We start from the raw sequence: 16,065 nt of genomic DNA, 5'->3' as shown, positions 1-16,065 counted from the left end.
ATTGAGTGAAGTTTTCCCATTTAGAAAAAAGTATTGGCTTAAGCCACTGAGGTTTGGAGTAATTTATTATACTGTGTGGTTGCAATAAAAGCTTAACTAGTACAAAAGTAAAAAAAAAAAAATCACTTAGAAATGCATCAGTTGAGTAGAGGTGGTAGATTATAAAATAATTATTCACTTCAATACAATTCCACTTTTAATGAGTACCAACATGCCATATTAACCACTATTCAAAAATGAAGTACTGTATAAATATTAAATAGGTCCTATGGGATGATTAATTTCTTAGAAAATTGGGCTATCTATTTTAGATTCCTTTGGAGAGTGCATTCATGCCCATTCATGTACAGATAATGATATTTTGGATTATACTGATTTTTAAAAGGCTTAAGAAGGTAGGTTTTACTGTTAAGAATCTAAGTCATCATTATTTCATCCCTCTAATTCTCCAGCTTTTCAGCATTTGTATAAGTTGAAGTTTTGAAAACCATTGATCTGAAAATACTATTGAAAATATACCTTGTGAGAACAAGTCAACAACTTCAAAATGTAAACCAGAAGACTAAGTGCCCATGTGTGCCCCACGCTGAGGACGTGAGAGTTGAAGGGCTGGGGGGAGTTAAATAAAACTATGATGGTGTCTCCTTTGCGGGGTTGATCTTTAACCCTAGTTTTATGTTTGTTCCTTTTTTTAAAGACAGCTTTAATTGAAGTATAATTGATATACAATAAACTGCACATAGTTAATGTGTAAGCACAGTTTGATATGTTTGACACATGCATATACTCATGAAACTATCACTACAGTAAAGACAATGAACATCCATCACCTCTAACATCTCCCCAGTTGTAATCCTACAATCCCTGTTCACTTGTGGTAAAATTAAAATTTCAGGTCAATTGTCAGGCCTGTCGCTTCATAGGCTCCCAATAAATCTGGCTGAACAAAACCTAATTCTAGAGAACACTGTGCTTTCTTCCTTACATCTTTATCAGAAATACCTATTCAGGTATGTTTCAGGCATGCAACTCTAAAATGTAGTTATTGTTATAATAGTATTGTTATTATCTCTTTTATATAAAAGGGGAAACAAGGGATTGGAGAGATTATGGAAATTACCTGAACGAGTATTAATCTGAAATTCAAATCCAGGACCACATAAAGTTCGAAGGCGCTCTTGAAATACCTGTTGAATGAGTGGCTGAAAGAGTGGGAAAAGCTTTGTGAGCCCCACCACCCAACCCTATGCAGCTGTAAACTCCCTAAGACCAGGAATCATGGCTTTCATATAAATGTTGCTGTTACGTAATCTTTGTATCCCCAGAATCTGGTCCGTTACTTTAATTTAGTCAGTGCTCAAAAAGTGTTACCTGAAACTAATGCAATTCCTGTAAATGAAGTGTCATAATAATCTAGATTGCTTAAATACTTTTCAGTTTGGTGTCCTGTGCTTCATCAACCAGCTGACTCATTCAAAAATATTTCTTTCTTTTTATTTTTTTTTTAATGTATCGGGTGAAATTGGTTAATAAAACCATACAGGTTTCAAGTGTACTACTCTATAACACATCATCTGCACACTGCATTATGGGCTCACCGCCCAAAGTCAAGTCGCTTCTGGGCCCCATTTATACCGCCTTTGCCCCCTTCCCCCTCCCCCAACCCCACTTTCCCTCTGGCAATCACCATTCTGTTGTCAGTGTGTGAATTTTTCTTAATTCTTTCACCTCTTTCACTCTACAGCCTCCCAGTGCCCTCTCCCTTTTAAAGCTGTCAGTCTGTTTTATTTATCTTTGAGTCTATTTCTATTTTATTAGTTTACTTTGTTCATTAGATTCCATATATAAGTGAAATTGTATGGTATCTACCTATCTCTGACTAGAATATTTTACTTACCATAATACTCTTCAGGTCCATCCACATTGTCACATAAGGTAAGATTTCCTTTTTTTTTTTTATGACCAAGTAGTATTTCATTGTGTAAATGTACCACAGCTTTTTTTACCCACTCATCTGCTGACGGGCACTTGGGCTGGGTCCAAATCTTGGCTATTGTAAATAACGCTGCCATGAACATAGGGGAGCATATATTCTTTGGAATTAGTGTTTTGGGTTTCTTTGGATATAGTTCCAGAAGTGGAATCACTGGGTCATAAGCCAGTTTCATTTTTAATTTTTAGAGAAAACTTCATACTGTTTTCCATGATGGCTGCACCAATCTGCATTCCCACCACCTGCATGAGGGGTCTTTTTTTCTCCACACCCTCGCTAGCACTTGTTTGGTGATATATTGATGATGGCCATTCTGACAGGTGTGAGATGGTATCTCATTGTGGTTTTAATTTGCATTTCTCTGATGATTAGTGATGTTGAGCATTTTCATATGTCTGTTAGCCCTCTGTATGTCCTCTTTGGAGAAGTGTCTGTTTAGGTCCTTTGCCCATTTTTTAAATTGGGTTGTTTGTTAATCTGTTTTTTGGTGTTGCATTGTATACGTTCTTTATAAATTTTGGAAATTAACCACTTATCAGATATCTCATTGGCAAATATGGTCTCCCATTCAGTGAGTTGTCTTTTTGTTTGATCGATCATTTCTTTTCTTAAACTTCGGGTGGGAGAGGAGATACTCTACATAGAGACATTCCCTCAATCATTATATTTCGGCTCCATACCCACTCAGTACTTTTCATAGTACCTTGTGTCTCCAGTGAACTGGTCAGACTCCTCTGTGTCCCTGGGCAGGGACTTACTGCCACTCTGATAAAGCAGTTAGCATGCTTTCTCCTCGCTAACTCCAAAGTATCTACTGTACCTTTCTCCTGCTGCCGTCTTTATGGGTTAAGGCCTTTCTAATTCCTTCAATATATGCGTTGGAGGAAACCCACAAACAGGGAAGGGATTTGAATGCCTAATGCCAAGAACATGACTAATATTTACCACATTTTACAGGTGGAGAACTGAAAGAAAATGAGTTCTTATTAATTGCGGTGTCTTCATTCTGATCATGTGTTCTTTTATCAGTTCTTTTAAAACATTTCCTCTCTCAGAACTCCCACCAAAGACATGACTATAAAAATAAGTTGTTTGTAATTTACATAAAATAAGTTGGGTAGTTGTAACAAAAGCATGTATTTTATGATATATAGAGTGTGTGGGGATTTTCTTCTATTCACTCCATTTATAATAGTAATGAAAGCTATAGCTAAATGTCCACATAACAGGAAGATGCTTGGCGGTTATGGTATTATGATATTGATGCATATTTCAGGAGGTATTGTATGGCCATGGGACTCAGAATTTTTGTGTCCTTTTGGAAATAGAACATTTAAATATATACTAAAAATTAATTATGGGTCTTATAAACTTTTACCATATTAATGATAAAAATAGATTAGATTATGTTTCATGTAATTATAATGAAAGATTATTTCTTAAGACAGCATCATTTCTTTAAAATATAGTTTCAAAAAAGTAACCATTTGGTATGCAATTCTTTGCTATCCCCAAATCTTAATTTACTAATCGTTACTTCTCAAAATTATCTTTTAACAGTATATATGATCAAATATATGGCAACATCATTTCCAAATTATACCTTAAAAACGATGTGGATCTTATATTGGTGTCATTATAGATTTCTTAACATGGAACGTTCATAAAGTTCTTTAATTTGATCAAAATTATTTTGGGGAAAGACATATTTGCCTGAAATTATATCAATCAATGTTAGTTTGAATGCTTGAAAAATGGCCTGAAAATTGGTTAAAAGGCAGGCAAAAGAATGTACAAAAGAACTATTCCTCAGTTACATGACATGACAATCTGAAAATTTTGCAGTTAAAAGGTAACAAAAGTTGTGAACCAGAACACTGTTTTTCGCTAACACATTTTGGGAAAATGAAGGCATCACCATCTATTCATTTATATTTACATGGTAGGCACATATGACATTTTATTCTGTAGCTCTTTGTAAAGTTAACATTAAGCAAATACATGTGCCTGTATATGGCTATACTTTAGTTTGCACATACAGTTATATATGTTGATGTGACTATATTTATGTGTATGTATTTTGTTGTATTCTTTCCTCTCTGTTCAGTATTTAATGAATTTATTTCTCCTTAATCAACTTGATATATTGATTAAACGATTTTGTAATTATAATTATGTCCATAAGTATACTTATTTATACAGGGGTCATAGACAAAATAATGACTTACCCTCTACTGGGGTTTCTTTGCAAGTCAGAGGTTGCATAAATGCTATATGCAAACATTATTCATGAAATGATTTGGTCCTTGCCCACAGAATATTTTTTTTTAACATAGAAAGAAAAATTGACTTAGTTACAATAATTCCCATTCAAGGTGACAGTATGATTTCATTTCACACTCTAAGGAACTGAGGCAAAATGAAGTTAGAAGTTGGAGGTTAAGTCTTCATCATAGATTAGATGCTCTATGTATAATTATGTGAACATAATGCCTAGAATAGGTCTTGATGTGTTACCAGTAATTTGCTGGTATAAATTCACTTAAGCCCATATATTTCTTGAAGTAACATCTTCAGAAGTAGTCACTAAAACCAGCATGACTTGGAAGCCCAGTCTTGTGACTTTGAGTCATGCTATGGTGTTTCCTCAAACTGGGGAGGGGTTGATTTTTATTTGTGATTATGGGAACTTCATGTGAACTGAAAAGCAGCAGAGGGTGGAGGCACACCTGCATGTGACTGCCTGACAAAGTCTTCCCTGCAATCCCAGGAGACAGGTGAGTTAGGAAACCTCTGATCTCATCAGTATGGATTTCAAGTAGGGAGACAAGATGGTAATTTTGAAGAGGATTTTGAAGTATGAAAAGCAATTAAGTCAGTGGATCATGTCACAAAGCACAGGAGAGAGGAAACCAAATCTATTGTTTAAAGTGTTAAAATGCTTATTTTCTCTTAGAGCATCTTATAGTTTCCTTTTGTGTTATCTTCTGTGCCTAGCACAGTATCAGGCCCATGCCACTTAATAAATGCTTGTTGGGTAAATAAATAACTGTGCAAACCTCTTAAATCTATCCTGAGCTATACCCCAAATTCACATTTTCACTGCTTATAGGTTATTATGCAAAAAATATATGCGAGTATGTTAATAAATTGTAATGTTTTTACTGTTGAATGAATACCTTTTGTTTTTCGATGTATGTTTTAACACTACTTTAATATTAATTTTATTTTTTAAGGTAATACATGTCATAGTTTTTTTAATGGTGTTAAAGTTCTAATAAACTAGCACAGATATCCTCCTAAGTCCCAATCCCCACAGAAAAACATTTGATTTATTAGCATTTTTTTACTGTACTTATTTACATATTTATAAATGGTTTGCTTATCCTGCTATTTCTTTATCTCACAATTTTACATGTTATTTATTAATTCTATGTTATAATAGGTGAAGATTTAGTTTTGTCACACACACAGATTTGTATACATAGACCATCTTTTCTTTTTCTTTGAAGGTTTTTTTAAAAATTGATTTGAGAGAGTGAAAGAGAGAAACATCAATTTTTGATTTTCCCACTTATTTATGCATGCACTGTTTGATTGTTATATGTGCCTGAACCAGGGATCAAACCGGTAACCCTGGCGTATGGGAACAACACTCTAACCAACTCAGCTACTGGGCCAGAGCCTGTCTTTCCTTATCCCCACGCTCTACATATTGTTATATCATAGTTTATGATTACTCTCTTGTCAGTGTTCTCATTATTCTGATTCTATCCACAGCTAAGCAAAGCAGTATGTTATCATCATGTTTCTTTTCTCTCATAGCCTTTTGGTTTTCCTGGAACTAGCACAGTAACATCCTCCCTCCCCTCATGTGGTCAGTATACTTTGTGCCTACTGTAAATTATTCACAGATGCCCCCAAATGATAATGTCAAGTTGTAATAGTCAGAAGGGTCTAACTGCTCTAACAAACAACCCAGAGAACCTCAGTGTGTGTGTATAGTGTAAGTGCATTTCTTGCTTATGTCCCAGTCTTATGTGTGGCAGCTTAGGGTCTGCACGCCCACAATCATTCAGAATCACGCTTTTCTTTCATCTTGGGGCTTTAATGTCTTCTAGGCCCTCAGAGCCCCTCATTAAATCTTTGGGTCTGGATATTAATAAGAAAAGAGGAAAAGCATGGAGGATCTCATAGGTCATTTTTATGGGAATGGCCTGGAAGGGGTGTCTACCACTGCTACTCACACACTACTGACCAGAACTCAGTAACACACCTTCCTACCTGCAAGGGCTGAGAAATGAAGTTTAGTGGGGTATTAGGAAAAGGAGAGCATCGAATTGGATGAGCACTTCCAGTCTCCACTGCACATGCATTTATTGATTGTTCAAATGGACATGCACATCAAATAATTATTTTCTCTTTCTTTTTAACTTCCTGGAGACTTGCCTACTGCAATTCATCCTTCTGCTTCTCTCTAGGCCTGCTTCATGACTGTGGCTCTGGAGAATTCACTTTATTGCCTTCTGTGCTGGTTCTGCATTTCCTGAGTTCCCTTTTTTCCTCTTTTTTAATTTATAAGTTTGTTTTTGGGATCCTTCTTTAAAAATGGTATGGGAAGTATATGTTTGAGTCCTTGCATGTCTGAACATATCTTTTATCACACTTGGCCAATATTTTGTCTAGGTATACAATTCTAAGTTCAAAATAATTTTATTTTTAAAATGTGAAGACATTTAAAGAACCTCCTCGATCCATTATTGCTCTGGAGAAATTAAATGCAATTTTTATTCTTTTCCTTTACATGTGATCTGCTCTGTGATTCTGGAAGATGTTTTAGGTTATTTTCTTTATTCCTGGGCTTCTAATACTTCAGAATGATGTATCTTGGTGTGTTTAATTAAGTTAATAAATTATTCTCCTGGACTTTTATTGGAATGTTTGATTCCGGAGATTCAAAGATCCTTCACTTCTGGAATGGATTTTGCATTATTTATTTAATTAATTTTTTTCATCCCTTTCTGGATTAAAAAGAAAAAAAATTGTTTCTGGAATTCTCTGGCATTTCCATTAGTTAGAAAACTTTCCATTTTTCTCCACATTTTTATGTCTATACCTTTTTGTTCTATTTTCCTAGAAATGTTTTCAACTTAATCTTACAATCCATCTGTCAGTTATTGACTATTTAAAATTTCGGTATATTTTCGATTTCAAGAGTTTTTTCCCGCATCTTACATATAAATCTCTTTTTAATCCACTTTCTGTAGGAGCAAAGTAAAAAATGCATGTGTTCCATTCCTCTTGTTAAACCACAGATTAACCACAAATTTGTTTTCTCGAGAAAATAAATCTCCAGGTCTCCTGGAGACTGGGTTGAGCAGATGGAGGAAGTTATGGTTGGTTGATTGCACGATAGCGAGGAAGGAAACTTTGGGTCCAGGCGTCTGTATGCAGACGTCTAAGCAAACCCCTGTGCTCACCCCACCAGCTGGCGTACTTCAGTGGTGGTGTTGCTGCCTCTTAGGCGTGAGCCTCTCAGGGTTATGCAGGGAGAAATGTCTTACATCTTATCCATTACCCTTCCTATAGGTATACAGTGGATGAACCCAAGCCGCCATCGGACTCCGGTTCTTCCAACCATCTACTGCCGTTTATTTGGTCCTTTTACTTCTCCTCTCCCTTTTAATTATCTTTATGATGTAATCACATTTAAAATACCAGTTTATTCTAGTGTTAGAGGAGTTTAGGGAAAGGGAGCTGAAACACACGCGATCAGTTGGCCATTTTTCACTAGAAGCCTCCAATGTACATTTATATCTGTTTACCTCAGTGCTATATATATTGAATAGTCAACCTGTTGACAGAAATTATGTCTGTTTAATTTGTGCTACATAAAGCCCAGGTACAGGACGGCATCTGTTTTTTTATTATCTTACATGACGCTGTCACTGTGGTTTTCTGAGATCTTTTACTCTGCTCTATCTCTGTTCAAAGTGGCTTCCATGAAGTGGCCAAAAATCATTCTCTCGTGTTCTCCCACTGCCCCCTCCTCCTCGGCACCCCTGTTCCCAGAGGAAGGCCAAGTCCACCGCTCCGCAAAAGCTCAGGAGCACCGCTGTGTAACGCCAGTGCCTCTGAGCCTCAGAACCTGAAAGGCAGGACTTCCTTGACAAGCGACTGCAGGAGAGCTGTCCCTGCAGAGTTGACCCTATGAGGCAGCTGGCACATTTACCTAGGGGAGGGTGACAAGGAACGCAGGCCCTAATGTGTTAGACTTTCTCCCAGCAGGAACTTTTCCAAGGAAGAGGAGGGAGGCAGCACTGTAGAGTGACCACCACGAGCCCCGCCTTCAGGGCCAAGCAGAGATGAATTCTACACTTACAGACCTTCCCGATTCTGGGCACTTGGTTGGTACTGTTTCAACCTTAGTGTCTTCATTCTTAAAATGGGGACAGTAAACATAATAGATGTCTCAGGTAATGTTGTGAAAGTCAAATGAGATGATGTATGGGAAAGGGCGTTACAAGCTCCACTGCATACAGGAAATACTGTTCGGATTAATGTGAGTAAACACATGGGCTAGGTGAAGAATACAGATTATTATTGTATATACAGAGAATTACTTTATAAATTCACGTTTGTATGTCCAATCTTTTATCTCTTTTCAGGCCCTTAGACACACACTTGTTATACACTTAGATGTTGCTGATGGACGCAAAATAGATTTACCACAAATATAGATTCCCAGCATATATATTTTGAAAATCTACAACCTGATCGTCCTCTACTTTCTCCTGGTAAATCAGAATAATTTCTATGAATTGGACCTTACTTGGGGAGAATGAAGTAGTAAGTGCTGAAAAATAATAAATTTAGCCAACACATGGAATCACTGTTTTATGCGCTTTATTGATATAAACTCATTTACTCACAATAAGCCTAGGAAGGCATTTTATTACCCCCATTTTCAAGATAAGAAAATCGAGGCACAGAAAATAGAACTTCTCCCACATTTTCCTAAAAGAAAAGACAGATTCCTGTGGGATCAAGTGTTTTCTCTGACACTCCCCTTTTCCACTACTTTGCTATTGTTTGTATTTTGATTTGGTTTGGGGGTCTTCCCTTACTCTCTTCCCGAAGCATTTCTCAGAGAGACGCTTCCTAACTGATTCTCCAAGGCACCCTGTCAAACAATTAAAATGTAAGCAGCCATTCCATTGTTTACCAGTATGAGTGCAAGCGACACGTTGGAACTTAAGTTTTTTTCACAGAGGACTAAACCAGCTGCTATCCTGTGTATAGAACCTTGGATTCTTAGGGATGTCCGTCTGTCTGAAACATGACCTCAAGAGAGCAAGCCAGGATCTCTGCTGTGGATGAAGCCCCAGGGTCTAGAGCAGGGTCTGCCACATAGCAGGCACTTAATATTTGTTCGGGGAAGCGCGCCCTCCTGATTTTGTTTGATCTCATAGACAGGAGTTCTCTTGACTAACCTACAGATCTCCGAAGTGACTAGGGGGCAAAGATTAGCGTGGCGCATACTGATTAATGTATTCATATTTACAGATCGTAACTTTTAAAACACCAATTGGGAGCTGCCCTTCCATTTCCCGAGGCCTTTCTCTCTTCTCCATGAGCAATTCCTTCCTCTCTCTAGTTAATGAGACATCTCGGGTGGGTGTGAGGGGGAGAATGCAAAGCATTGGAAGCAATTCTCACAGTGCCCTGGGCTCTTTCAATAAGAGATATCAAAGAAAATACAGGAGAATAAAGGAATAAAAATGAGCTGCTGCCAGGGCTGGAAGCTCCGCAGAGGAGGAATCACCCGGGAGCCGAGCGCGTTTGAGTCACCACCAGGACTGGCGCGAGGTGCGCTCCGCACATCCACATCCGCGTCGGGGCGGGAGACACGCCTTCTTCTCACACAAACCTTCCAGATCCAGGCGGCTCCGCGCGCTGAGGGTGGGGCTCAAGGCGGGCCACTCGCCGTCGGGACGGGCAGGGGCTGGGGACCGAGCCAGAGCCACAGGTTGGAAAAATAAGGAGCTGTCCCCGCGATGGTGGCCCTGTAGAGCAGATCCCGTGGCTTTGCCGGTGCGGAAGCCCAGGAGCTCCAGGGCTTGGGGAAGGGGAAGGAAGCCTCTGAAACCTGACACCCAGCCCTCGCGCCAAGGAAACTTCGCAGGCTGGTGAGTTGGGGAAGCCGGGTTCTTGCTGGAATGTGTTCCCACCCACTCAGGGTTTTCTCGGCGGCTGGCCTTGGAAAAGGAAGTGAGACGTGGACGAGGAGCGGCAGGCCAGCAGAGCTGGGGGAGCCTGGCTGTGCGTGTGAGCGCCTCCGATCCGCAGCCCCAGCAGACACCCTGGTCCAAGTCCTGGGGTGCGCGCACCGGTGGCCGCAGAAGACTAGCTGGCTGCCTTTGTTTGGGCAGTTGCATTTCCAACAGCTGGTTGGAATAAAACACTGAGCATTGCAAGAGTAATTTCCTCCCCTTGGTATCTCAAACTACAAACGAATAATAATGGTAACAACAACATGTTTAGAGTTTCATTTAAGGAGAAGTAATGCAGTGAGGCGAGCCAAGTAATTGACAGGACATTCCTTTGCACTTCCTCAGGTGAGATAGCCGCAGAGAAATCAAAAGTAATTTCTGTCTTCCAACGCTTTGCTCAGTTTTTTTTCTCCCCAAATTCTGATCCAGGTGTTTGCAGCTACTAGGGGGTGAGCAAGTGGGGTCGTTCAAGTGGGTAACAAGGTATTAGCTTCCAAGAGTTTCCCACCTGATACAACATTATCTGCAAACCACTGAAGCAGGTGAAGTGTTATTAGCTACAGCTAGAGGCTGCCTTCCTAGGAGAAATGCATGTTTGGTTACAGCCACGCACCTATAACGTGTTTACTACTAGGTTTTAATTTCAAGATCTACACTTAAGGGTATGCGTCCAGTTGTTTAAATGGTTAACTTAAGCTCTAATTAATAACGTGTAGTTTCAGGATCATTAGCAACAAAATTATCAGTTAACATAATAAGAGCTAGGAAATTTGACTTAGTTATGCTTAAAAGAAAAATGTGTGCTATTTTTAATATTTAGTTACATTGGTGCATTTTTGGTAATACCACGACATGGCTGTATATTTCTAAATTTGAAAATTTAACAGAAAAGATAGACTTCAGTGTTATTGCCTCAGGTATTTAAGTTTATTGGCTTTTCAAGTTACTATCAATCAAGTCCAAATTGCAGTATGAAGTGAGAGCCATTCCCTGTAAATATTTTTAATAGTTTCCTAGCATAATCCCCTACCCAGATGGGGTCACTCCTTCTTGAAGGCAAGAGGGAATTCTTATGGATCACCAAAAAAAGGGTGTTCTTGACAGATAGTTTGATATTAATTGGGCTTTTTTGCTTAAGAACTAACTATGGCCTCCCATAAAATGTTGCCATCATTGCTTTCAAAAGGAAAATAAAACATTGCAGATGAAACTGGATGAGCCTGTTCTCACAGATGCCAAGAAGGAATAAAGGGAATCTGTCAGATGTAAGCAAACCACAACTCTCTCATAGGCCACTTCTGGAACAGAAATATTTGACCTGTTAGGGAAGGTAACCCTAGGATAATTGATCATATCTGCTTCTAGGCAAACCAGCTTATACTAAAATCACCCGCCGGTGTCTGACATGCTTTTCATGTATTAACAACTCTTCTGGAAAAGTGGAACTCATCCAAAGCCCCAGGTGGTTCAGAACAGAAATCTGCTCTTTTCCTATCTCTGGGAAATTGTGGGTTAGTGATTGTTTTGATTTTCAGATCAGCAGAGCATGAAACATAGAGCAACTACTGTTCACATGAAACTCAGCTCACAGTTGATCCAGTTCCTTCAGTGGATTCATCAAGGCAGGTTAACCAATAGTTCATCTCTTGAGCAAGTAATTGTAATGTGGAGATGCAGGAAAACAATTACAGTAAAAACAAGACCAACAGGCTGTTTTCTGTGACACGTATGTCACTTTCTAAAGATGGCAGCTAAAGGGAAATGATTTTTTACTCATTATTAGGTGTTTATGGAGCTGAAGTTTATTATATCATTGTAGGAAGTAGGAATATCACTAAGGGCAAAAAAACAAAAAACAACAACAACAAAAAAAATACCCTGTTGTGAACTCCATAAATGGAGCTGAGAGTATTACTTATTTTGTTTCATGTCCTTTGCAATTATTATTCATGTTCCCTAAATACTAACCTTTTCTCACAGGCCTTCCTTACATGAAGAAAACTTGGCCAGAGTGCTAATAATGAGAATAAAACTCTGTTTGGCACATAGCTAAAACGTGTCTCCAATTAGACACCTAAATCAATCAATAAATTAGCAATTATGCAAGTTTCAGGGCCGTTAAAAATATTTGAAGTACACTTCTGAGCATGACCTGGGAGGGGGGAGGGCGGCTCTGTGGGAGTCAGTGGTCAGGGAGAGCCTCAGGGAAGTCCATGTGTTTCAGATCCCCGTGGCCTCATGGAAGAGAAGGTATAAGGCGACCAGAGTAGGTGAGAGACCAGTCAGGAGGCTATTGCAGTAGACCAGAGATGACAGTGACGTAAAAACGGGGGGAAACTGTGTGCTCCCAGAGAGCAGTGGATAGTCAGGAAATATTTGAAGGCAGAGCTAACAGGATTTGTTGACTAATTGGATAAGGGGTGGGGATGAAGGAAAGAAAGAACCAAAATGATCATCATGTTTTTTACCGAAGATACTGGAATAAAGCCATTTCCTAGGATGGATAAAGCTAATAGAAAAGCAGGTTTGAAAGGAAAATGCATTTATTTCCAGCCCTTTGAGATAGTTCTAAGTATCCAAGGGAAACTGTCAAATTGGGCTTCTGGATATAAGAATCTGGAGTACTTGGGAGAAGTCACAGGCGAATAGAGAAAGTTGGGAATCAAGTGCCCACAGATGCTATTTAGAGCCATGGCCATGAGGACATCGCCTAGAGAGATAGCAGAAAGAGAGGGAAAGGAGTAGAAGAACCCTGAGAGCCAAGCTCTGGCTTTTCTAACAGTGAGAGATCTTGCATGGGAGGAGTCAGGAAAAAGTCAGCGTAGTGGGAGATGAACTGGGAGGAAGTGTTGTCACTGAACCCAGGCCAGGAAGCATTTCAAAGAACAGAAAGGACAGTTGTGTCAGATGTTGCTAGGATGATGAATGACATCGAGACCGGGGAGTGACATTGCAGTTGGCAGCTTGGAATCACTGGCAACTTTGATGGGAGATGGGGTTCCTAAAAATAAGGAGTTAAGATAAGCGGACTTAAAACACTTGGAAATAGCCTTTCACATGATCCCAAGAGAGATGCCACTAGAGAAATTCATGATACTACATAGGGACTTTAATAAAGTCAATTTTTAGAATGGCTTGTAGAATCAATGAACAGAGGAACACATCATTAGAAATACTCAGAGAGGTGTTAGCTGAGCTTTAAGTATAGTGTGAGGGAGACTAAAACGCAGAGAGGGCTGAGACCTGGAAAAATGCCAAGGAAAGACAACCAATGCAGCGCTCCAAGATTTAGTTGTTGTGGGGACAGGAAGTTGAATTAAATGCCCTTCAAACTCTCCCCCTAAACTGTGATCCTACAAATAGAAGAACACAATTTTTTTTGATGTTCGATAGATATTCCAGATCACAGATTAAGAGGTAGTAGTAAAAGTGTAGTTAATAGAGTTGTAAAAAAAATAACAGATCTAAGTAAATTAAGTTGTAGCTGCCACATAAACCAAATGTCTAAATATACAGAAATTCAGGAAGAAACTATCTTCTTTAGTAGGTAAAACTATAAGCAAGGATATTAAAACACACCCACATAATTTTGGAAATAATTCCAGAGAAGGTGGATTAGATGCCAGAAATTAGTGAGTTTTACATCAAAACAGTAAGAAGTCCATCACTATATAATACTGTTAGTGCTGAGTCATATAGAAGTATGGCATTTAGTCTCCTTAAGGTTTGATTTTTCTCCTCTGTGGGAAAAAAAAAAAGTTATCTTAATATCCCTATTGTCTAGCTTTAGACCTGGGTGGCTTAGAATTCTTTTTCCGAGTTTAGTTTCTTTCTGTTTTTTCTTTGTGTCTTTCCTCTCTTCCTCCCCTTTATGTACCTATTTACCCATTTAGATCAGTAGGTAGATAGATATATGGATAGATATGTATGGATATTGATGTGTATATGTACACATCAGATATGTACACATACAGGTACCCACTTATAAAGAAAAAGACAGATTCTATATAGACTGTAAAAGAGGAAAATTTTTATTTTAAAAGGCTTAGGGGACAAGTACAAGATTTTAGTCTTCTTTCTGTAACACACACATTTATTTTTACAGTGATCTTGGGATCAACCCAGTATGTTTTCTTGTTGCTTCTGTCTTTAACTTGCTCAGAAAAATGAAACTATGTACCAGATCTGGCCTGAGAGATACACCAGAACAAAACTAATTAGAAAAAGCAAAATTGCTTTGTATTATATTTGTCCAATCTAACTTAGGCAAGGACTTAACAGCCTGAAAATTTTGTTAAATCACACAGTTCTTGTGGTCTGTTATTCAGAATATGCTTTTTTCATAAACAAAATGTACCATTGATAAATGTTTTTTTGACATGTCAAAATATTTAAAATATAGCACAAAATTAGATTTTCAAAAAGGAAAAGAAAAACTAAGAATCTCTAAGTGCTTAAAAAAAAAAAAGGAAACCTTTTCAAAGATCAAGAATATTCTGAGTATTGACTCAAGTGCCTACTTGGACTGACTTGAGTCTGTGAAAGTTTTCTCCCAAATGCTGGGAAATGCAGGAGCATTTGCTAATTTCTTAATTCCTTGAGTGAACTTGTTTGCTAATTTCTTATTTCCTTGAGTAAAATAAAGCTAGTTACCACAACTAGCTATCTAAAAGCTATCATTCCCAGTCTTTGTTCTTGTCCTGCCCCAATTCAGTCTTTGACTTTAATTTTTCTAAGGCTGGTAATACCTGTTATCAAGTGCCACCTCTCAGGGTTTGGAGGTAAAAGCTTCTATCAGAAACAGTACAGAGAACAAGGCTGTAACAATATCTTGGAAAAAACTGCTTTAATGGAGATATTCTAATATCGACAACTGAGGGTTAATTCGTAATGAAACAGGCATCAGTCAATATAGAACGTCACTGGAGGAAGACCAGTTGTTTAATCTTCAGCTGAAAATGGGGGCTAGTTGGTGAAGACAGCAGAGCAGTAATCAAATGAAACCAGCAACTTAGGTTTTGCTTTTCTCTCGGGGCCGCAACTAGACCATCCTCAGGTGTTAGTTATTTCAAAATCAACCTATAAAAGCTCCCCAGATCTCCCTTCAGTTTTAATTTTTCACTTACCTCTCAGAAAAAACAAGCAAGCAAAGAATGCATCACCCATGAGTACTGTTCCCGGATGTTCCTTAACTGAGTTGCCCTCTGTGCACCCCGGCAACTTGCGTACTTACATACTTGATGAGAATTCATTCTGTTTGAGTATCCCTGGATAAAGGGGAGGGCCTGCTGAAAAATGAAGGGTAAGGGTCCCTGTCTTTTTTTTATTTTCTCTAATGGCAAAAGTGAATGCCAACCAGAGGGCTTGGTATCATCTGCAGACGTGGGGAGCGCCTGGTACACACGTGTTCCCCGTGCAAGCTGTAAGGATTTCTTTGAGCTCTGTTACAGTTTTTCTCTGTAAAACAACTACAGGGAAATAACTAAGTTGCTGTGAAGGTAACTTTTCCTTGACTTATAATGTTGTTCTTCTTGGTTCGCCACAGTTTTTCTAATCAAGTGTGGTTTTCATGTTTCTGACTACCCATGGTTTCTCACTCTCTTGAAGTATAATTTGACTTTTGAAGTAAACTTATGATAGGAACCAGACACTAGTTCCCTGTCCTTTAGTTCCTGGAAGGTGCTGGCTTAGGGTGAAAGTGAAATAGAGCCTGGAGGTAAGATGTAGATTAGTCTAGAGTAGTAATGTCGATTCTTAAAATCAATGTAGTAAATATTTGCAAACCTACAGGATAGGCAC

General features: G+C 38.6%; 1 protein-coding gene across 7 annotated transcripts in view; it reads left to right on the top strand.

Annotated features, from left to right (window-relative positions):
- The window catches only part of RAB27B (RAB27B, member RAS oncogene family), a 126,888-nt gene that overhangs the window by 57,265 nt on the left and 53,558 nt on the right, over positions 1–16,065 (top strand). For 3 of the 7 annotated variants that reach the window (XM_090285483.1, XM_090285479.1, XM_090285480.1), the window contains exon 1: positions 10,117–10,182. The exons of 1 other annotated variant lie outside the window; for it this stretch is intronic. The gene's annotated coding sequence lies outside the window, so the exon portion shown is untranslated. Of the gene's footprint in view, positions 1–1,887; positions 1,936–9,951; positions 10,183–16,065 lie in introns of those variants that run through there. 3 more of the 7 variants (XM_090285482.1, XM_090285481.1, XM_090285485.1) reach the window with 3 other exon arrangements.

This window comes from Furipterus horrens, unplaced genomic scaffold, assembly GCF_987537825.1.
Source record: "Furipterus horrens unplaced genomic scaffold, mFurHor1.1.pri manual_scaffold_8, whole genome shotgun sequence".
Taxonomy (NCBI): Eukaryota; Metazoa; Chordata; class Mammalia; order Chiroptera; family Furipteridae; genus Furipterus; species Furipterus horrens.
This window is presented reverse-complemented; position numbering and strand designations above follow the sequence as displayed.